This window comes from Myodes glareolus, chromosome X, assembly GCF_982192425.1.
Source record: "Myodes glareolus chromosome X, mMyoGla1.1, whole genome shotgun sequence".
Classification (NCBI taxonomy): Eukaryota; Metazoa; Chordata; class Mammalia; order Rodentia; family Cricetidae; genus Myodes; species Myodes glareolus.
The window spans coordinates 80,372,738-80,396,855 of NC_142053.1; the positions used below are offsets into that span (position 1 = coordinate 80,372,738).

Sequence of the window (24,118 nt, forward strand, 5' to 3'; positions counted from 1 at the left end):
TTTAGTTGAAATAACAAGACATTGTATTTTTTGATTGTTCTAACACCTGGTGTCTCTTTCAGGTGGATGTCTCGCGGTTTTCAATGAATAAAATTGGACAGTTCTCTAAGTTAACTGTTTCTCTAGGGCAAGTGCCATACCACTGAGCTATTTCTCAATTAGGAATGATTTTCTACCGCTGCTAGCAAGTAAACTTTAGCGCATTTTTGGTTCAAGGTTTGAAGTTATCAGATTCCCAGAAAGTACAAAAATAATAAAGAACCAAAACTCTGCGCGTAATCAGTACAAATAGGTCACAACCAATAATACCCTGATAATTTAGGAACCAAGGAACCATTTTGGGAAGCACCTCTTTCTTCCCTTTCCTTACCTTGAGCGCACCAATTGATCCGTAAAGCATTTTAGTCTCCAAGACGAGGGACTATGCAAGGTCGAATGTCCAAGTAGACGATATATTGAAAATATGCATATACATGGTGTGTGACCTCATGTACATTATACAACGTTTATGTGCCTTTCCTATAAGCTATAAAATAGAGGATAATCCTTCAATATCACTCGAAATATGCAAATTTGGTGGTTCTCTCGATCATTTGAGTTTTGGTATAGCCATAATTAATTTTCATCTTAATTACTCTTTTCAGAAAATATAGTTTGCACTAAAGCTCCAATAAGAACTCGAGACTTTCCGCATTTCTGGCCACTCCTCTTCTGGTCTCTCCGCCTTCGGCGTCACGATCAGTTAAAACCGTGCAACTGCTTGCCGCAGCCATGTTTGCCAGTTTCCCGTGGATGTGAGCCTCCTCCGTGGTCTCTGTCCATCTACCGGGGTCTCTGGGAACATTTTTAGTTCCCTTACCACCATGCCTTATGGTGTGTTTAAGAAAATATATCAAGATTCCATAATATTTTTGAAGATTTTATATGTTCTGGTAGGCTTTTCTTGACATGTCTTTCATATTTTGATATTTGTAATATTTTTGGACAATTTTTCATTTTTAATGACTATTTCCTTGTCAGGCATTTTAGTTGCCATCTCTGTTTTGTGGACTTTTGTGGACTTACCTTTCTTTTATTCCGTCTCTGTTTTTGCCCATCGGGGCTACAAATGACTGCATGTCCTCTTTCCCTGTCCCTTCACTCCATGCCCAGTGGGGCTGTGGATACTTACCTGCTTTTAATTCATTTTGTTTTTTCCCTTCTTCTCCTCTTCTTTTTCTTCTTCTAAACTTGCCCATCTGGGCTGTGGATACCTGCTCTCATTTTTTTTTTTTTCCTTAGCCCATCGGGGCCATGGATACCTGCTTTTTTGCAAGAAAACGTATTTCTTGGTCCATCGGGACCTCGGATACCTGCGTTTAGTCTTTTTCCTTGCCCATCGGGGCCTTGGATACCTGCGCTTCATTTTTTTTTTCTGTTTTTGCCCATCGGGGCTGTGGATACCTGCTTCATTTTTTTTTTCCTTGCCTATCGGGGCATTTGGTGGATGGATATATGTTGGTTTTGTGAGTTATTGCACTACCTGGAATATCCATACCTTTTTTTTTCTTTCCTCTTGCTGCTGCTGCTGATCGTTTGGTGGTGTGTGAGTGAAACTGGCTTAGAAAAATGACTGCTGAGTGGGTGTTCAGGGCGTGGAGAGCCCGTGTCCGCCATCTTACAGTTGCTGCGTGACATGAGCCAGTTATGGCAAGAATTAGGGGGTCGAGGTGGACAGTGGACTGGACAGAGGCAATCGTGTGCTGCACCAGCTAAAGGCTTTATATATGTGCGGGTGTGGACTTGATTTGTGGCTTTTTAAGACTCATGGTAACCGGAAGCAGAAAATCAAGCTCTAGTGTTCGTGTGCGGTGTTAGGTGAAAGGAGCAGAGGACTTCGGGATAGGGCTTGAAATCGATGTTTCGATATTGCTGGGGGGCTCTGTCCAGATCTAAGGGGTGCTTGTTAAGGTTTACAAAATGGCGTCTCGGCCACTCTACCCGAGGCTCGACAACCCCACGTTTATTCTAACATGTAGCATGGAAATAGGGCATTTAGGTTATACAAGAAAAGATGGCGTCTCGAGCGCTTGCTACAGTATAAGGTAGCGGGCTTTGTTTTTCACAGGTCAGTTTGGTGGCCGAGTTAGCCTAGGGGACAATGTAGCACATGCTTTGGGCTGACTAAGATGGCGGTACCACGTGATTGGCCCTCGAGGGGTTTCTTCGATATATTCTTGGCGGGCTTAAGTCTTGGCGGGCTTAAGTCTTGGCGGGCTTTGCTTAGCCAGGCGCGGCAGGCTTTGTCCTTGACCAAGATGTACTTGGTGCATTAAGATGCGAGTGGTTGGTTCTACCTTGTGCCACTCGAAGCCCAATTGGAAGTTTGCCAGTTGACTTAATCAATCAGAAATGTGTACTACTTTGGAAGTGTTGGTTGCCTCTTGACTTAACTAGTCAAAAATGGGCACGTCTACTTGGTGTAGAGGATGGAAGTAGACTGTGAAGGCTCAACTGTCCTACAGGGACTTGAGTTACCTTGGTACCTCTCATATCTGCCTTTAGTCATCGTTTTAAGTGGCTACCCCTAGGTGTGAAGGCACGTGCTTTTAATTCTAACATTTGAGGCGTTGAATGACGATCCGATCTGAGAGACTTGAGGCTGGAGGTTCCTGAGGTTGAGGTCGATGTGGATTGCACATTGAAGCCTCACCTATTAAACGAAAGAAGAGAATTAGTGATGAGGTCAGGCTAAAGTATCTCTCGGAGGAGAGTAACTAAGACCATTTATCTGCTTGCTCTCCTATTTGTATAAATTGGTCTTTTGCAGTGCTCTATATGGTGGTACAAGCAAAGCCTCACCGCATTTCTTTGTATTGGTTCAGTGGCCTAAGACTCCTACTCACTCCCTGGCCTCAGATTTAGTCAGCACTGCCGTCTCAAGCAGTTCTCCAGGCCTGCTGTGGGCTTAATGGTGACCCTGGCCGGAGTCATAATGAACTACAAGTAAATCACTGGCCAAGAGGTAAAATTCTACCTCCTTCCACAGGATTGTCTACCTACCCCATGGCTAATGCTGGGGTTGAATTTTGATTTATGTGAAGGTTTTGGATGTCAGCAAAGTTTGATAGTGTGGTTTCCTAGTGCTTGAATCTAAAGCTGGAGTGATTATAGAAATGTAGTTAGGAGCTTTAGTTGCTTGTAGAATTCAATTTAATTACCTTATGCTTTCACTCCGGAGTCCTTAGTGTTTTTGGCTTCTTTTAAATTCATTAACTTTTTTGGCAGATGATACTCAAGTCACTTAAATTTACGTTCTTTCAGACTATCTATTGAAATACCGTTAAAAACTTTTAAGAGTCGTATGACACAGATATTGTTAATGTAAAGTTAATCCTGTGATTGGATATCAAAAGGAGTATTTGAAAATCTACACTAGTCCAGGCTTTGCTTTTGTTGCCATCCTTGATGCTACAATGACTAATGACTTGGCTCATCGGGCAGGAGCTTGAGTTAGAGTGGTCTGGGTCCTCTGTCGGACTTACTATTGGGATATTAATGCCCACATTTCAACTTTCTATGGTTCCTTGCGAACCTAGCCTCCAGTTTCTCCTTAGACCTAACAAACACTGCTGCCCTTGCCCCTGCCCCCAGCCCCTGCCCTAGCCCCTGCCCCTGCCCCAGCCCCAGCCCCAGCCCCTGCCCCAGGCCCCAGGCCCCAGCTCCTGCCCCAACCCCAGCCCTTCCCCAGCCCAACCCCAGCCCTGCCCAAGCCCAGCCCTAGCCCCAGCCCCAGATTCTTTCAGCCCTAGCCCCAGGCTTTAATCCCAGGCGCTTTCTCCCTAGAGACATTCCAGTCTTCACTGACTGAGCGCTAAAAATGTGGTGCCCATTACTGTCCTGACAAACTGAGAGACATCGTGACTCTTTCCCCTCCATGCTGACTGCCCGAGTCATGATTTTCACTTAGTGCACACAGTCCTACTTGTCCATGGTATAAAGAACTCTTGTCCCTCATGTTAATCAAGAAACATCAATTGAACAAGAGTCCTAAGTCTCCTTTCTTTAAGAAAGGAAAAACCATTCTGTCATTGCTGCAGTAGTCACAGCCCCAATTTTCTGAGCAGTGCTCAGTAGCCTTTTCTCACAGTCTTGAGCACTCTTTGCACTAATTCTTATTGGCTATAATTTATTCATTTGATTAGACCCTAGCTGGTTCAGCCCCATTTGCATTCAGCAGAGGGGCAAATACAAGTCTGTTAACAGTTAAGGTGCTCGCTTCCAATTCTCAAGGCCTTGGCTATTAAGGGGGGGCCACTATATTCTGGCATGGGTGTTATCACCCTAGGTTATAATTTTTAAGTTGATGATGGACATAAATTCATTTATCCATGACACTGTATACTAGTCCCATCAGCTCCCCTGTTTCAGCCGAAAACTTTGCATGGGAACATTTATATGGATAATCCTGATTAGGAACTGAACCTTTTCTCAAGGTCCTTCCTTGTACAACCTTAGCTTTATATTAAGAGGGTGCTGATTTCCTAAAGCCTCTTATACAATTGTGCAAAACTGCAGTTGCTCAAGCCCCATACCCTCACACTGTAATGAGTGACAATAGAGGGGTGCCAACCGATAAGGCCCTTTGTTCTGGTCTTTTGGCTGTGCTGGGGATCAAACTTAGTCTTGCGCACGCTGGTAAAGCACTCTGCCATGGAGCTACAGCACCACCTTGTGGCTGTTTGAGAGTAAGTCTCTTTACGGAGCCTGGGCTGGCACTTAATTCTTGCGCTTCTCAGTCTCAGTTACTGGAACGACGGGCATGGTCACCACTTCTGCCTGTCTTTATGTGCACAGCTGCACTTGTCCTTATTCCTGAGCATTGGATAAAGAACCAAATTCAGTCATTTCTTTATTTAGCAAGACCTTTGAACTCAGATTTAATCTGTTTTGTTTAAAATTTCCAGGCTGACCAGGAACTTACTATATAGCCCAGGCTGGCCTTGAGCTCAGGATCTAGCCTTTATTTCACAAGTGCTGGCATAACTGGCATACACTGCCATGCCCTGCAGTCTCACAGACTGTGAATTGCATACTTCATTTAGCTGTAGTAGTATGCATTGGATAATAACCTTAACAACTCATTTTATTGCAGCAGGAGGTGCCTGGTATTTATGATCCTTAATATAGTAAACGTGCACAGCGTTAATGGCCTCATAGATATTATGTCCACTGTTTTGCCTTTTAGATCACAACTCCTGTACGCATCAAAGCAAAGAGGCTCACTAACACTATAGCCTCTTTCTTGAAACTATAAAAACGATTCCAGTATTGTCAATGGTCCTTCATTTCATGGAACTATGTATGGGCTGTTGATGTAAAGCCCCTTTCTCAACCTGCTAATGCACATAATAGTAATTTCAGAAGGATCAGTTTTAGCCTCATTTTGAGGTACAGCAGTGGTGGTGACCTATAAGGTCTCATGTTGTGGCTTGCTAATAATGTCTGATTGCATTTGTTCTTTCCTGTTCGCTACAGAAGGACATCACTGGCCACCCTTATGCGTTTCCCTTTCACCAGGGATTGCACATTGCCAAAGATTCTCATGTTTGAACAGTCAAAGTGTAAAACTATGATGGCCACAACCATGTACCGTGAGTACCACTGCGCATGACTCCTTCCATTTGAATAAGATCCCTACTGTCAGACCCTTTGGCAGTACAGCAAGGGTCGCTAATCTCTTGGCTTCTCTGTCTTCCTGGACACTGGGTAAGGATCTCTCCTCTCCTTTCCACTGCCTTTGATTTCCAGAAGTGTCCATTACTTTAAGGTCTTAATATTTGTGGAAAGGATGTGGTTTTAATTAACCACACTGTGTCCCTTGAACATTAATATGCACAATAGGGGCATGATTCATTCGTTTTAATAAAAAATATCTGGCCAGTTAATGTGCTTAAAATCGCACTTATCCATGACCTTATTACTTTGAGGACCATTGTATCTCTTTTGCACTATTGCAAGGGATACTATTTTCCCCAAGGTCCCTGCTAGTGGAAATTTGCCTTTGTCAGTAGACAAAGTCATATTCTTTCACCTTTCATTTGCAGTATGGCGGGGTATGCTGATCAACCAAGGCTGCCTTCTTTTGGACTGTTAATATGTATTATATGTTGTATGTATATATATGCGTTTCCTCCTGCTCTGTGCACTAGAAAAGGATCCCACTCACTCCTTAACGCTTTTAGGAGGAAGTGGAAAGTTAACATGCACACAGTGGCTAAGCACTTGTATCAGAAACCCTGTACCCTCTTCCTCTGCTTTAACGCAGAAAGAGGTTTTTACACTGTGCTTTTCATTTGGACTTCAATGTGCATTAACGCAATTGTCCATCCTTACCTTTGGAGTAGGATTTTACATCCTTGTACTCCTTCGACATCAGAGGCACGTTAACTATTTTCTGAGCACTTCTCTTACAAATATTAATATGTACGCTTACACATACGGACCTGTGTAGCGCAAAAAGGTTCCTAAGTTCCTACCTTTTGACTGGGGCTGCTGAGGAGTGATAACTGCTTATAACCTCAGCATCTGGATGATTGTTGTGCAACAATGTCAAGAGTGCCGATTATTAGTTGTACGTCCGTACTCTCTTTACATACCATTAAGAGTACTGATCAACTGAGCCCCTGAGTTATTAATTTGTGTGCGTATTTGCAATTACGAATGCCTAGAATACTATGTTCTCATACCCCCTTTGCATTACTGCAGGGGCTGCTGATTCATCTAAAACATCTGGGACTGTTAATGAGCACAGTGGCTATGACCAACGGCTTATTGGGGAACTATTAATAGGCACAATGGCAGTTCTTGATGGTTTATTTTCTACTCTGTTTCCCATTGGCATAATAAAGTAAAATACTGCAGTATGCCTATGCCTTGTACACCCAACAATGACCCATCTTTCCATCCCCTTTGCATTGCTCCAGTATGCAAACCCCCAAATAGCCACGATCCCACACTTTATACAGTCTTCCCTCTGTCCGGCCCCTAGTTTGTCCGTGGCCCACTCTTATGGACTACTAATTCTCACAGTCCAATTGTTGAAGACCTTGCACCCTTTCCCCAGTTCCATCACCCTGTCCCTTCTGTCTCTTTGTTGAGCCCTTCTCTTGACTTAAAGTCAATAATCCCAGAAGTCATCAGTTTACCCACTGCACATGGCTGCAGTGTTTCAGTTGCCCTCTGCTTGGTCCTCCCCATTGAACAGAAACACCTCCACCGCATTACTCTGTCAATTATCCAAAGCAACCTGTGTGTCCTTAATGGACACAGTACCGATTGACGGTCCCACTTTTCAGCCCATGTGTCCAAGAGCTCCCTGCATCTTGGATGTGTTTATACATGTAAAATTTCAAAAGCGGGCCAAAACTAGGTGGATGAACCATTGCTCTTTAGCTTGCATTTCTTAATTACTCCAATTCCATTTGCTGGCATATTCCAGGGCCAGGAATCATTCCTGCCCACCTTTGTTAATGCTTTATTGTGCAAAAGAAATATTTCAGGCAAGTTGCTCAGGGAGCTGGATTGCCACCTTTTATTTGGGGCTTTCCTTATACAGTATCAACTGAAAATTGTCTCCCAAAGGAGGATTAGCTGGTACTCTTTACATCCTTCCTCCAGGAGCTGACTGCCTGCTTAACAAACTCAGCTTGTTTCTCTTGGTATATTGCTTACAGTGCCAACTGCCAGAAAAGTTATTGAGAGTTTATGCCTTAAGAAAGGCATCTGGCTCGCAAGGTGGAATTGGTTATGTGATCATTAGCTTTTCTGAGGTAAAAGTATCTTGTTTCTACTATATCTGATGACCAAGCAGTGTCTCTCATTTTACTGAGGGTGGTGAGATTGTGGATAAACTACTATAACTGTTATTCTAATCCCATCAAAGCAGTTGTAGAATGGAATGCTTAAGGCCAGTATGTATGTTTGGTCTGTACTACCAGTTTAAAAGCAAAAATCAATCTTTGTGTGGCCTTTAGTATCATTATCTTTAAGGAAAATGACCAAACTTTTTAATATTTAAATTTGGCCTGACATAGTGAACACCAGCCCCTACTGATTTTAAGAAGGTGGCTGTGAACAGATTAAATAAGAGAACATGTCATGTTGTCTTTGAGTAGGCCATCACATTTGATTAATTCACTATATCTGCCATTAAATTTTGGCAATGATTTAAAGTAGTTTGAAAAATAAAAAACCACCCTAAAGTGGGAACTTAAATAAAATGATGGAGCCTGTTTCCCACTTTACATTTTAAAATATATATATGCCAAGATCTAATCATTCTTTTTGAGAATACATTTCAAAGAGAGATCTGCTTATTAAGAAAATATCTGTTTCTATTGGCGCCGAGTATTTAAGCTTTCTGGTTTTCGTTCTTTAATTATTGTGCATGAATGAGTGTGTGTGTGTATGTGTGTGTGCACGATTGCATGTGCACTTGAGTATCTGCATTCGCATTGGTGACCAGAGAGCAATGGGAACTGCTTCTATCATGTGGGTCGGTCCTGGAGCTAAAACTCAGATCGTCAGGTTTGGCAGCAAGTGCCTTCACCTTCTGAGCCATCTTGCCAGCCCTCTCCTGGGTACTGAATGTGACATTGCTGATGAAGCCACAGTTCTTCAAAGTTTCTGAAAAAAACGATACTATTTTTCTGAGAAGGATGTCAAGAAATCGACCCAGTTCAGGATACAGGTTGAACTTCAGCCCTTCAGCCGACTACAGAAGACTCTGACTGTTTGGAATACAGTGAGTATTACTTTGCAGCTACTAGGCAAACTTTCTCATTTGATCTTTCACATACGTGCCACCCACTGAAAAGTCAAAGTGACGAAGTTCGTCTCAGCTTCAACACAATGCATATGTATGCCAATGAAATTGCAGAGTTAATATTGTGTATCCAGCCCTATGCCAGGGTACACTGAAATGAGAAGCAATCCGATTTTACATAATTTCTTCTCGAGATGCATATGTGTTGTTGAAGACTTAATGTAATATAAACACTGGCAATCGCTTTAGCAAATGATGGTCAAATATTGTCTGGTGAATTCTAAGTATCTTAGAAAGTCTACTGGGCTTGCAAGGTCGTGACTACTTAAAGAAGAAAAGTGTGCTTACACTGCACCCTTGGTCCAGATTACTTGCGCCATCTGGTTAGGCCATTTAGTTGATTTGAATGCCATCTGCTTTTGCCTCTTAGGGAGCATATAAAGATATTAAGAGTAAAGGACCCAGTCATTATACTTGGCTGTATGCCAGGGATGGCAAGGGCGAGTAACTGAGTCCCAGAAGCTTGAGCTTGGGAATTAAGTGTAGGAATTGGGGATATAAATTTGATAATTTGGCTTTTTCAACCATTTTTGTTACATTTGTTCCCCCAAACAGACAACAATGGCTCATACAGATCAAAAGTGACTTTTAATTTACAATCTTTACCTTTTACCCAAAGGGCAATGGAGAAGCCTGATGCTGTGGTTTGTGCGCCTTCCTCCCCCTATTTTTCTTTTTAAAATTAATTCATTTTTTAAAAAAATATTTATTTATTTATTATGTGTACAATATTCTGTCTGTGTGTCTGCCTGCAGGCCAGAAGAGGGCACCAGACCTCATTACAGATGGTTGTGAGCCACCATGTGGTTGCTGGGAATTGAACTCAGGACCTTTGGAAGAGCAGGCGATGCTCCTAACCTCCGAGCCATCTCTCCAGCCCCCTAAAATTAATTCATTTATTAATTTTTTTTGCTTTTGAGACAGGGTTTGTCTGTGTAGCCTTGGTTGTCCTGGAGCTCTGTAGACCGAGCTGACTTCAAACTCAAAGAGATCCGCCTGCTTCTGCCTATGGAGTGCGGCCTAGCTACGAGTGCTGCCTAGCTACGGAGCGGAGCAGTTGCCTAAAAGAACTGCCTCGGAGTTGCTTGGGGGGGGGGGGGAAGGAAGCGCTGCCTGGAGCGCTGCCTGGAGCGCTGGGATTAAAGGCGTGTGCCACCGCTCCCAGCCACTCCCGCAGGTTTCTTCAAGGGTACTTTTAAGTTAAAAAAACAAATACTTATTTCTGGAAGCAGAACAAGGTCCAGCTGGAAAAACATCCTTGCCCAGAACGCTTTTTGCATTTGTTTTCTTTTGCCATTGGGCATGCAAATGATCTCTAGTATCATTTTAATTCCTCTATAAATTCCTTCGCCACAGCTTCCCACATTCCAAATGCTGACTTAGGGATAGTGCAGAGGTATTGAATCCCTTGGGAAACAAAGTCATGCCATTGTTTTTCAAATTCAAGTACAAGTAATGCTTCAGAAGGAAACACCTTTTCAAAGAACAAAGTTTCCCAAGAGTCTAATGAGCCCATTCTGCCTGTCTCTTGCCCGTAGTCCACAGGCTTACTCCTGGGGAAGATCTGTGCAGTCATCAGGGAACTTCGTTACTTAAGTTTTTAAAAAAAGGAAGAGAAATGAAAAGTCTTTGAAATGTGGACATGTTTTTCAATTTCAAAGGCTGTTTTTCTCTTCACAAGTATTAGAACTTGGGGAATCCATGAGAACATAGCCACGATTCTCTAACCGAGTTCTTACCATCCCAATTCAAGAAACACTGGTCTGTGCATATGAATATTGTAATCAAATTCTATTTTGGCATCATGGTATAACTATCATTGGAATTTGTTTTCCAGGGATGAATTTGGAGTTGGTCTTGTGCCTCAACTGAAGAAGGATGACCTGGTTTTGGAAGGATGGATTCTAGACAGCATCCAAAGGTGAGTATTGAGGTAGACTTGATAACTCGGCTGATTGAGAAACATAATCTCTGTCTTTAAGGGTCTAATGTGTCAGGTTACAATTCCTGGATATTTTGCTGTTTTCTTTTATCATTTAGGTTTTTCTGAACAGTTTTTATAATCTAATATAAGCCTTGTCTTTCTTCACAGGGATAATTCCAGCAGGAGACTTCAAGGACTGCCAGCAGCTGATACAGGCTTATTCAAATCCAGCAGATCTCTCCTTTCGAGACTCTGGACAAACTCTAGTTAATCTGAGCAAACAACATGCAGGCCACATGAAGACAAAGGTACTTGGGAGAAGTTTCTATTCTTGGGTTTCTGTCTGATTTTAAGGCTTTAGCTTTCTGCAGCCTTTTCTTGTAAAAGCAGAGCCAGCCATTCCTACACTATTTTCTCCTTGCATATAAACGTACATTTTAAACTTCTACCATGTATTGGGTCTGTTTCCTTTCTACTGAGATTGTGTATTTGATCTGCTTCCTCTATACTGATATGGGCTCTACTGAGGTGGAAAGGGTAGTAAGTGTATTTGATCTCCATTTCATGAGAAGAATGAGAGAGGCAAATCAATAAAGCATACAGGTCTCATTGCATAGTCACCAATGAGACCCTTGCCTTGTGATTGGGCCTTGACATGGTTCCCACCTTTCTAAGACAAATTTGAATCTGTTTGCTTTGAAATGCTTAAAAGATAATGCATCAAAGGAATGACAGTTTGTGAAGGCTAGTTTTGGGTACCCTGGCCTTTAGCATTTGATAGAGTAGATATAGCTGTTATCACAAATGACATTTTGTAAACCTGTCACAATTCTGGTTGCTTTGAATATCCTTGAGCCCCGGAGGTGCAATGCTGCATCAGGTGCTAGAGATGCACCATAAGGATTGAGCAAAACACAGTTCTATTCATTTTGGCGGTGTTCCAGCATGGTATTACTTAAAGCACCAGTTAAAAGAGGGAGATGCCCCACAACCAGGTGACAACAGGCACTTTGCTCTTTCAGAGGTCCTGAGTTCAACACCCAGCAACCACGTGGTGGCTCATAACCATCTGTAATGAGCTGGCGCCCTCTCCTGGCCTGGGGGCACATATGCAGGCAGAACTGTATACATAATAAATCTTTAAAAAAAAAAGCACACGGGGGCTGTAATGAGATCTGGCGCCCTCTCCTGGCCTGGGGGCACACATGCAGGCAGAACTGTAAACATAATAAATCCTAAAAACCCACACAAGGGGGCTGGAGAGATGGCTCAGCAGTTAAAAGCACTGTCTGTTCTTCCAAAGGCCCTGATGCCCTCTTCTGGTCTGCAGGCATACATGCAGGCAGAACACTATACATAATGAATAAATAAGTCTTTAAAAATAAAACACGCACACCCATACACCATTCTCGAAAAAGTCAGAGGCAACATGATGGAGGATTTTTACAGATTATAAATGGCTTCATAGCCTAATCTTCCACTGGTTTCAACTCTAGTTTGCTTAGCCCCTTTATCCCCAGCGTTATCTGGTTATAAAATATACAAGTGCTTAAACATCCCCAGCGTATTTGATTGTAATATACAAGTGCTTACACAATCTATAAGGATTCCTCATGGGTAGACAATAGAGAATAAAGAGCTCAGATGAGACAATTCTCATGTCACTAAGTTGATAGGCATAGCATAAAGATCTACAAATCTGTGAGGGTCTGCCTTCCAAACCAAATACTACCACCCACAAAAAGTCTATATGGTTACCACAACTGCTGGATACCACATAAGGACGCGCATTTCCCAGTGGGCTTGAGTTCAGTAATTTGTTTTTTCTTTCACCTCTTTTCCAGATCTTTCCCCAGAAGGATGGACTTGTTGCTTTGCGGTGCTGGTGACCTATTCCCTTTGACGACCCCTAGGTGGAGATGGGGCATGAGGGTCCTCCAGGGGAATAGCTCACCAGCACTGGGCAACAGCCCTAGCCCAGGAGATTTTTGGGGAGACATTTTGCTGAACCCCGCAAGGAAGATAAAAAGTCAAAGACAGCCACCAAACATCAAGATAGGTAAGTTTTCTGGAACAGTGTAATAAGTAATTTTAATTTTGATCTTGTTTTCCATTGTAATCAGCCTTTTATTTGTATGAGTGGTCTGTCTGCATGTACACTTCCACGCCACAAGAGGGCATCAGATCCCATTATAGATGGTTGTGAGCCACCATGCAGTTGCTGAGAACTGAATCCTAACGCTCAGTGTGAAAATAATTTTAATTTTGATCTTGTTTTCCATTGTAGTTAAGACTTTGACTCGCGTTATGTTTCAATTTTTTGGAATTTTTTTTATAATGCATGAGTGCTCTGGTTGCATGTACACTTCATGCCAGAAAAGGGCATCAGATCCTGTTATATAAGATGGTTGTGAGCCACTGTGTGTTTGCTGGAAAGTGAGCTCAGGACCTGGAAGGCAGCCAGTGCTCTTAACTGCGCAGCCATCTCTCCAGCCCCATACTCAAGTTATATTTCTCATCTGCTAAGAACAGCTTCCTGACTAACAGGGAAGCATCTCGCTGTAAGGCTGTGACAGTGGGCGTGGAGGGTGAATTGCACCGCGCGTGTACTGCACAGTGTACTAGAGAACTGTAACTCAACTGTGCAAACGGTTCTTTCTCCTAGGAGAAAAGCTGCCAAAGCCGTGGCACACGAGCTTGTCCTGTGTCACCTGGTTCTCAAAGCCACCCTGGAAGCTGTAGACCTTAACCAGCTGTTTACATGCTGCAAGATTCACTGTGCTACCGATGGCCTAGAATATCCAGTGAGTAGTTTCTCTTTTTATGCTAACATTAATGATGATGGATGGCTCTGACTACAAGTGGAAACCTAGCTGAAAATGATCCAGAAGCATCTATTATCAGGCAAAATTTAAAGAACCAGCACCCTCTATGTCTTCTTTCCTGACATTCACCCAGCTTCTTTTGTTCTTTGTAGTTCCATCGACCAAATCGTCATCCTTCCAAAGCAGCCCAGAAAGCTGGGCCTTCAGCAGGATCACGAAATGTGAACGCATGAAAGGAAGCCAGCTTTATAACCCAAGGACCAACATACCTGCATCTGAAACCAAGAGAATGAAGTAAGTTGCCAGCATTGCAGTCCTCTGGGGATTTGCATTTGCAGGAAGGCGGTGCTGGGTGGAGTGTGGTGGTGGTCTAATGCCAGGGTGTGAAGTCGGGCTAAATACCTGCTGGGGGAGGAGCAGGCTTCCACGCTGTCGGCTGGGCTCACAGCAGCAACTCCAACAATAGCCTGCTCCCCAGCTGCATCACAGAGAAATGTAGCCTCTAGTCTTTGGATTGGTGCTCTGCCATTCATTCTTAGCCGTGTACCTACTGGGAAGCCTTAAATAGTTTGTTTCCTGCTGAAAGACTTTGTTTTCTGCTCTATCTGTGACAACTGAACAGTTAAGGTTTAGTGTAAAAAGAAACCTAGATCCTGAAGCATCCATTATAATTGTGAAGGATGTAAAAAAAAAAAAAACCCGTTTTTTTTTTTTTTCCCAAGCCTGTTTTCTTAAAGAAATGGGGAAAGTGAGGCTGACAATTAAAATATGCAGCAGCCACCTGTAGCATTTGGCACTTACGGAAATTAGGAAAACCGTGTGACAGAATGTTAAGATGTTCATTCTGTGTTTAAATTTGCTACTCTTTAGTTGTATGACTTTTGCCAATTTAGTCTCCTGTAAGACTTGCCTATTTAAAAAGGTCAAATGAAATCGTGAATGGAAAGGGCTTAGGCTTAATATAGTGCCTGGCAAGTAAAATGTACACCCTGGAGAATGAAGTCAGTTGGTGCATCGTAACTGCGTGCAAACATTCAGTAGTGCGTTAAGGAATCCCTAAGCAGATAAGCATTAGAGCATCTGCCTTAGTAGAGTAGGGGATTATGATGTACTATTACTGGGGTTAACATAGGTAGTACTGGTACATAATCACTTACTGTACTAATGACACTTTTCCCTCTCTTCCCTGTCTGTTTTTCTTTTTACCCTCCTCTTGTTGAACTTTGTTTACTTCTTTCAATTGTAAGTGTGTACTGTGTTGGATGTTTATTTCTTAATTGTTTTATACATCTATTTCTTCCTTGCTTTGTGTGTCTCATTCTTCGATGTATTCGTTTCTTCCCTTGATTTGTGTGTCTTTTTTCCTAACTTTGTGCATCTAATTTTTCTATTTCTCCCTTACCTTGTATGTCTTTCTCCCTTGTGTGTCTTTATTTCTTGCCTTGTATGTCTTTCTTCCTTGCTTTGTTGTCTTTCTTCCTCGCCTTGTATGTTTTTCTTCCTCACCTTGCATGTCTTTGTCTTGTATGTCTTTCTCCCTTGCTTTGTATGTCTTCCTCGCCTTGTCTTTCTTTCTTTCTTTCTTTCTTTCTTTCTTTCTTTCTTTCTTTCTTTCTTTCTTTCTTTCTTTCTTGCCTTGTATGTCTTCCTCGCCTTGTATGTCTTCCTCGCCTTGTATGTCTCTTTCTTTCTTTCTTGCCTTGTATGTCTTCCTCACCTTGTATGTCTTTCTTCCTTTCTCGCCTTGTATGTCTTTCTTTCTTTCTTTTTCTTTCTTTCTTTCTTTCTTTCTTTCTTTCTTTCTTGCCTTGTACGTCTTTCTTCCTCGTAGTGTATGTCTTTCTTCCTCACCTTGCATGTCTTTGTCTTGTATGTCTTTCTCCCTTGCTTTGTATGTCTTTCTTTCTTGCCTTGTATGTTTTTCCTCCCTTGCTTTGTATGTCTTTCTTCCTCGCTTTGATGTCTATGTCAAGTGTCTTTTACTCCTCTGTGTACAGTACCTATTGCCGTGTTTCTCTGCTAATTTCTTCCTAGTAGAGCTTTGAGCTTTGTCTTATTTTCTCCTCTCCTCTCTGTGTGATTTGTGCCTTGTCTTGCTTAGATGTGGCTCTGTTTTTTCTATCTGGTTGCTGTTTCTCTTAACTCTTCTTTAACGACTCTCCTTTGGGTCACATGTTGCATGCAATCCTCTCCTTTCCTTGTGCTCACCTCACTTGCTTTTTTCTGTGTGATCTGCTTGTCAGTCCTTTGACTCCACATTTCATATTTCCCTCTCTGCTGCTTGTATCCTTAGCACATGAGTCTCCTTACTACATCTCCTTTCTACTTTTCTTGGGCTGTTTTCTCCTTTTTCCTTCTTCGTAGCTGTGTCTCTTTGCTATTTGCAATTTCTGATCTCAGCATTACTCTTATTGTGTGTGTTTTTCTTTCTTTCCCTTCCACTTTCCCCACTTACTACTCACTTTGAGAATTTCAGTCTCTTTACAAGTTTGTGTCTCCCTCTTCCTCTAAGTCTCTCTTGGCTATTTCTTTGTGTGTGTGTGTCATGTGCGACAGAGGGTCTTCCTAGCCCCTTCCCAAAAGGTGCAGAATATCACCAGTGGAGCTGTTCCTCGTGCCCTGAGAAATAAGCGAAGACAAGATCCAGCACTCTGGTCAGGACCGAAGTAGACCCGAAAGGAACACGTGTAAAGAAAGATCCAAAGTGGAAGACAGCCTTAAGGACCAAGATACACAGAAGGCCTATCTGAGCTGGCTGGAAAGTTTGAGTCTCAAGTTGGATGGACAGAATGCTGACAACCCATAGAAGGACTGTTTCTACAGGACCCATGTGAAGTCGAAGAACTGAGACCTGCATCTGAGCTAAGTCTAAGCCTAAGACCTAAGGACTCAAGCCTATATGGACTAGAACTTGGAGGCCTGTGGCCTAAAACTCTGTGGGGGGGTTAGAACCCCAAAACTAAGGGAAATCTGAAGATGAGACCCCCCTAACCTTTATACTACCCCCCCCCCCGACGGTTCAGTACTCCCTTCTCAGAGTTCCATTTCTGGCAGTTTCAAAGCTTGATGTACTTTTCAATTGTCATTTACCATAAAGGAACAAGCTTTTAGATTGACAGCATTGTGCAGGGGTCGATCTTTAGTCTGTTTTAAATCTGATTTTAGCCATTTGTTAAAGTTTTGACATTTTAAAACTTCCCATTTCTCTTCATATCTGCTCCACTTGCGAGAGAGAACAAAATCCAGCCAGTGTTATCTAGTGTGACTTTTGATATTCCCCTAGGAGCAAGCAGCCGTACTGATGCTGTACTTCAATCTACCCTAACTCTGCAGCCTTAGGCTGTGAGACAGGAAAGCATCAGACGGTTAGGGGAAAACAATTACCAGGCTATCTAGAGAAAATATGAAGATGTGCTCCAGACCAATGAGAAGAATTAGACGAGCAATATGCAAATGTGCCAACCTGAGGAGCACCAGCCAACATCAGCTTCCTTCTTTGGGCGTAGGTGAGCAGGGTACAGAATTTCTAATAATGATAACAGTGATTAGATTTGGGACAGACTGAGGTCTGAACTAACTCCCTATTCATTGTAGTGGCCAAGGAATTTGGTGTATTCCACTAAATCTACTCCTGGGTTTAACACCCACCTTTAGGATTAATGATGAAAGAATTTAGGACTATTTAACAGGCTTCATGCTTCTGGTTCCCCCCCCCCCCCAAGAAGGAACTTGGCTCTAATGACTGATACAACACAGGAGAAAAAAGCGACACGATCATTGACAACCACACATAGTTAACATTTGAAAGAGTCAGACTGTAAATACCTGAGGCTTTGTGGGCCATTGGCCTTAGTTGCTCATTCTTTTAAAAAGAAAAAAAAAAAACCTTTTTAGAAGGTAAAAATCCCTCACTGGCCCATTGCCCTGATCTAAATACCAGGGACTATGTCTGAATAACATTGTGCCTATCTTTGTACTGAGTACTAAGGATGTGATGCTTAACTGTGGTCACTTCCAGGTAACATGAAGACATAGAAATACGCTTTATAAACCACAAAGCACACTAAAACTGTGCCGAATGCATGAGTATTACCTAGTGCGTGCATTCTATGGATACGAAGATTGCTATAGGCATAACAAGTCAAAATATGCTTAATGGAAAAAAATTATATAAATATGGCTTGAATGAAGGCTAATCTACACTTCAGGCCAATGTGTTCCTATTGCATTGGTGATTTTCAGTAAAATACATTGTGCCAGGTAGCAGAAAAGAAAACACATGGAAACTGCCTTTAAACCACAAAATATATCCCAAGTATAAGTACCCTATTGGGATCACCTGATAATTTGCAAAATGCCATGCTCAGCACCAGGGATAACAAAACTAAAGGTTAAGAAAGCGCAGTAAAGCGCTTGGTGAACTAAAGCACTGCATAGCTATCAGTGGCTCCGTGTGCACAGATGAATGAATACTAACTAACTCCTGTGTGTCCGGCATTGTGTTAGGTACATAGAATACAAGATAAATTGCCTCGTAACTCTGCCACGAAATAGAATGTTTACATTCTATACCGCTTATTTACAGGATAACAGCTAATTTAATCAGTCAAGACTTTAGTGATGAGGGCCAGCCAGTACAGGGACATTTGCCCTATAAAGCACTACAGAAACGTAAGACATTCCACATTTCCTATAGGAATAAAACTGCCTATATAATAGGCATGGGCTCTACAAGAGTCTCATTGTCTTCTTGGCTTACAATGAGAAGAATGGTAAAAATAGTTAACCAGCTGGGTATGGTAGCATATGCTCTTGAGTTCAGGTAGCTGAAACAGCAGGACCATTTGAGCCCAGACACTTGAGGCTAGCCTTGGAACACAGTGAGGTAAATCTTGGTAAACCAAGATGTTAAATGCCTGCTGAATGAATATACCAATATTGATTGCCTATTTATGATATATTCTTTTTTTAAGTGATTTACTATGTATACGGTGTTCTGCCTGCAGGCCAGAAGAGGGCGCCAGATCTCTTTGTAGATGGTTGTGAGCCACCATGTGGTTGCTGGGAAGTGAACTCAGGACCTCTGGAAGAGCAGCCACTGCTCTTAACCTCTGAGCCATCTATCTCCCTTGTCCCTGGTATATTCTCTTTTATGGGCACTAGAGAGATACAGACTTAAATTTATTTCATTGTGCCCAAAGCTGACAGTAATGTGTATGTTGGCATTTTATGAACTTTGGAGTACCATATAAATGTAACAATTTGGTACCAATTTCCCGATTTTAGAATTCTGTCACGTTTGACTGTGCAAATAAAGCAAAGAAATAACTGTTGAACATTGAATATATGAGACTGTAATCATTTGATGAATGCAAGATTGAATGGCAATCATTTATCACAAAACAATGCCCTTGCTAGGCATTGAGATGCAAAGACAAAGCATTCTTAGTGTCCTCTCTAACTAAAGAAATTATGTGCAAGATTAATTTATAACTTGTAAGTTGCCATACATGCCCAGTAGTCAATAATTATTTGCTTTTATCTCCAGACACTGGGAATAGAAAAAAATTTCATTACCATTATTATTGCCCACAACAGAGATCTGTGTGGAGCTTTATGAAGTCTGCAGTTCTATAAAGCTAGGACCTAACTGTTGGCTTTGTATGTGGATAGTGACGCTGTCTGGAGTTCATCATGGCTAAAGCTTCCTCAGAATGCTTGTCACCTAATATATGCATCTTACTGTGCTATGTGTTGTGCAAACAAAGATTGCTTCCTCTCGTGAAGCACTCCCAGCATGTCTGAGAGCTAGGCCAGAACTGCTCTTGACTTCAACGATGAAATGAAAACAGAAAAAAATGGATTTGTATAAGGTGCTGTGCTAAATAAATACTGACCTAAGTGGACTGTCCTGTCCAGTGTCAGGCAGTTCCACAGTATGGATATCAGGGAATAGAAGGACAGGAAGGGGCCAGAGTGTCAGATGCTACTACATACTTGGTGTGGTCCAGAACCTCACAAAATAGAAGCACTAGCTGAGGGCCAAGCACTCAGAGCATGAAATGTCCTTATGGAGGACATTTCATATTCAACTCTGTAATGTCTAATAAAACATGGTTTATATGGAATATGTCAATCTAGGTCCTAAAGCTAAAATGTGAGGTGGACCTAGCGTAAAGGGCAGTACCAATCACCACTGACGAGGAGACACCAAGGCATGGTCTCGTGGCTCAGGCTGGCTCTAGTTGGTGAATCTCCAGTCACAGCTTCTGAAGTGCTGAGGTTACAGATGTGTGTATTCATGCCCAGCCTGTGCAATGTATCTATAGTAAATACTATTTTAGTGGCTGTTTGCTTGCAGTCACTATGCTTGATGGATTAGTTAAATAAGTAGGGTCTAGAAGACCCACTGACTTGACCTAGAGATTTGAAAATCAAACGCAGGTCAAGATTCATTCAACATTAAATGGAGATGTCCCTAGCTGAGGACATCCCTAAGACGTCCCTCCAAAGGTCATTTGCTCACTGGCCTACTTTAAAGGGGACTTAAAAATCTGACCGTAGCTCATTAGTTACGTATTCTCCTTTTCATACAGTTGAAATGTTTCAAAGGAGAATCAAGATGAATCAGTGATCTCAAAGGCATTTATTTGCTCTTTGCCTGACTCTGAGTCAAGGCGACGTGTGAGCAATAAGAGAATGCTTTCACACTCATCATATTTAATAAAAACTTAAGTCTGAAAATAAAGTGCCGTTCCCAGGACTGGAAAGAATGAAACTATTTAAAGGACATAAGCCAAAGTGTACTTTATCTCAGCAGCTTGTGATGGGACAGCGGTAACATAGGTGTGCAGCTCCCACTTTAGCTGAAAAAGCTCAAGCTGGTGAGAAGGAGAGTTAAGTAAATAGATCACCTTCTCATGGGCATGCTTGGTAGAATGGGAATAAAAGCGGTTCTCGATTGCTTGAATTACACACAGTGCAAAAGATGCTACTGGATGCTAAATGAAACACATCTGCTCCAAAAGGCCCTTAGTGTGACTTACGGATGCCGTGAAAAGCAGAGTGATGCTCTTTATTAAAGAGAAATATTAGCTCAAACATTCTCTAGACTGAAAGGCACTGGCTTTTTAATTGACTCAGGTTAGACCATAGGAGGAATGTTACTATTCATTCATTTTCTTCATTCATTCAAACATTTGCATATAATTCTTAGGCCTTCTTGTTTGGCTCTTGAGACGTGAAAGAAAGAAACCAGTAGGCACACCTTCCCCGGAACTGCTGAACTGTGGGGCCTGCTTCTTAGGTAGTGTGGCATGACTCAGTCCCCAAGTAACATGCAGTTGAAGTCCCCACCTTCATTTCTCTGGCCACTACATGAACAGGAAGCTGGGTTTTGTAGTAAGCCTGCTCCTAAAGTTGCAACCCTTCTGCTCAGAGAAACGCTACAATATTCTAGCTCATGGCTTACTTAATCTATGACTGTGACCACTACTGGTCAGGAGGGATGACAGTCACCTAGCTCCCCAACTTTTGTCTCCTTAGTATCATCCCTGGGGGAAGCAACCCATTCTTGAGCTGCAGCAGGCTTTGAAATACATTTGCAAATTTGGTCTGTCTTCAGCCTTTCTCTTTTAAACATGCCAAGGCATAGAATTGCCTTAATATGTCTTTCATAGACATATAGTAATTTAAAAAATGTTCTCCTTGCAGAAAAAAAAAACTACTCAAGGTGCTTGCTATGGTAAATGATGCCAATGGATGAAAATAACCTAAAATTTTAACGTGCTTGCATAAAATCTGAGAATAAGAGAATTGAAAACAATCAGAGAATTGGAGGAAAGACTATCAAAAGAACTTGAGAAAAAATGCCTTCCTTAAGGAGGGTTGACTGTGCTTTGACCTTTTCTATTTCTTTTTCACTCACAGAGGGTGGGACAGGAGGCAGAGTGAAGGAAAAGGTCAAGCCTATGTCCGCTGCTCTGCTTTTTCTTTACTTGAATGCAGTTCCAATAACTAAAAAGTATTGAAAAGAGATACCAATTTGCTAAATGTTTCCAAAAATATATTTTCATCTCAATGGCTATCAGCTAAGCCTTGAGTTAGATAGGAATGAGATACATTAATTTAATCAATGTGACCTCTATATCCAAGTTGCCTTGAAACTGAAGTCACAATGATAAAGGGGGCTTATTCATTATAACCCCTACATACTCTTAAAGTATCTAAACTGTACTTTGCTTGGCAAGCCAATGTTGACATCCACAAATGGAGAAGAAAACAGAAAAAGGAAAGAGTAGGCGGAGCCTGGTTGAAGAGGTCTGGGAGTTCAACTTTTTTTTTCTTTAAATTTTCTTTAAAACTAAATTGGGCCAACAGACACAGCTGAAGTGCTTCTGAGGTCAGTTTTTACCTTGTGGGATTGGCTGCACCCAGTAACATCCCTTTGTATGGGTAGGAATGGGGGCTACAATTCTGGAAAGTGCACAGGAAAGAATAACTAAAAGCCTTCCTTCCACAGTTTCTGCCATCAGTATGACTACCGATTAAGCAACTGTAAGAGCATTTGATCATCATCTGCTTTGGTCGCATAAATGAACTCTGTAAACAAATCTAAAGACAGTGGCATCATCTCCCCAACCAACTGTGAACGAACTCTATACCAAAGCACATGGAAGACACTTGGACTTGTGGAATGCAGAGCTTCTTTTTTTGACTCTTGGGTGTTTTAAAGACTAGAAAAATGATGCTTAGTATGCATGACCACCATAAGGCAATCTAAAGTCATATATATGTCACAATGAGTCAGGGTGGGCGGGCGGGCGGGCGGGTGAGGGGAGCTTTTTGTCAAATAAAATGTTTTGTTTTGAAAACATTGTGTTTGTATATGACAATTTCTTCCCTTTAAATTTAGACAGTTGTATTTTATGTATATGAAAGCTTTACATGTCTAGACATCCAGTGTGGGTGTTATGCCCTTGGAGGCCACAAGAGGGTGCTGTATCCCAAGGAATTGGACTTAGAGTTGCCACCTTGTGAGTAGTAGGACTATAACCTGGTTCCTCTAAAAGAGCAATTAGTGCTCTTACTTGCTGAACCACCTTTTTCACCACTACCACCCCCCCCCCATTTTTTTAAAAAAGATGTTTTTACGTAGCCATGTCTAGCTAGCCTCCAAGTCCAAAGTAGCCAGAATAATCTTCCTAGGATTACAGGTTTACCACACCAAGCCTGTTTTCCATGTCAGTTTTTAACTTAATGGCCTTGGTTTTAGTCCCCTACACAATGGGTCTCACTGTGTAGCCCTGGATACCTGACTGGCCTGGAATTCATGTAAACCATGCTGGCCTCAAATCCATAGAGATCCACCTGCCAACACCCCAGGCCTGCACCACCAGGCCTAGCCAGTTTTTTTTCCCCCCCCAAAAAAACTTGAGTACTTTAATCACCCTGTTTGGTGGGTGATTTGAGGTCCCATTTCTTATAGTTTAAGTTGTTTGAGAGAAGAATACTAAAAACACAAATCCAGTAAAATTGAGAGAAGCACACCACTATTGAGGCTAATGAGTGGGCGAGAGGAAGAGAGAATATCGGTAAATTGTAGACATGCAAAGGCCTGCTGCTGGGGGTGCTGAGTAGAGGAAAGGCCTCTGATGTTTCTCGAATTCTAAATGAAGTTGCCTCATACAAGAGGAGGTAAATCCTCAGAAAAGTTTGTACTATTAAGTAATTTTAGAGTTAAGACATGACTCTCCCTAGCCATAGCTAACCTGTAGAAGTACTCCAAGAAAATGGAGCTTTCATTTCCATCCAATGGGCCAGAGGCAACCTGTTCGCCTGGTTCCTACTATTAGGAGCCAAATGAAACACAAACCTTGTCTCGGATCTGAGGGGGAGGACGAGGCAGACAGGTACTGCAAAAGAGCCTAGCTGAGGAGGTCTGGGGGTGCAGGAGTTTGTGGTGCCAGTGCAGTGGGCTAGTGCTGGGCCAGGCCTGACCATGTTTCCGGGAGGACTGTGGAAGGACGTTGGGCTAGAAGAGCCACTGAGTACTGAGCGCTCACTAGGCTGCTCTCTATAGGAGCTTGGATGCGAACGACGCTGAGAGCAGCGCAGAAGATGGAGGCCTGGCTTGTGACGTTTCAGAGACAATATTAAAGCCGCTGTCAGGGCCGCTGGCTATTTTGAATTAAGATCCCGTGGTTCTGGTTAGCTGGGGCTGAAGAGTCCTAGCTGTGATTAACCACCAGAACTACTAATCTGAAGCTTGACGTTCTGGTCAGCTGGAGCTAAGAAATTAGTGGTGATTAAGAAGGGACCAGCATCACTGAGGTGAAATCTTGGAAGTGTTTCCTGGGAGCACAGGGAAACTGTTCTAGAGGCGGCCAAGCTTGTACCTCATGCTGGCAGCTGGACTTGGTAATGTGTAAGAGTCACCCAGGTGGTACTGGTTTTGAAGGCATGAAGGGGTCATAGAGAGCAGCTGAGGCTTGGCACTGTGAG

At 42.3% G+C, this 24,118-nt stretch overlaps 1 long non-coding RNA gene across 2 annotated transcripts; it reads left to right on the forward strand.

Annotated features, from left to right (window-relative positions):
* Window positions 1–759: 759 nt before the first annotated feature.
* On the forward strand, window positions 760–22,429 carry LOC125389342 (uncharacterized). Of its 2 annotated transcripts, XR_015000335.2 has the most exons (8): window positions 760–8,785; window positions 10,704–10,787; window positions 10,959–11,098; window positions 12,635–12,849; window positions 13,456–13,594; window positions 13,768–13,909; window positions 14,863–17,121; window positions 22,137–22,429. It is a non-coding gene; the product is annotated as an uncharacterized LOC125389342 (long non-coding RNA). The 2 variants fall into 2 exon arrangements; XR_007228442.3 differs by lacking the exon at window positions 22,137–22,429 and having other exon boundaries at window positions 3,700–8,785; window positions 14,863–21,565.
* Window positions 22,430–24,118: the final 1,689 nt, after the last annotated feature.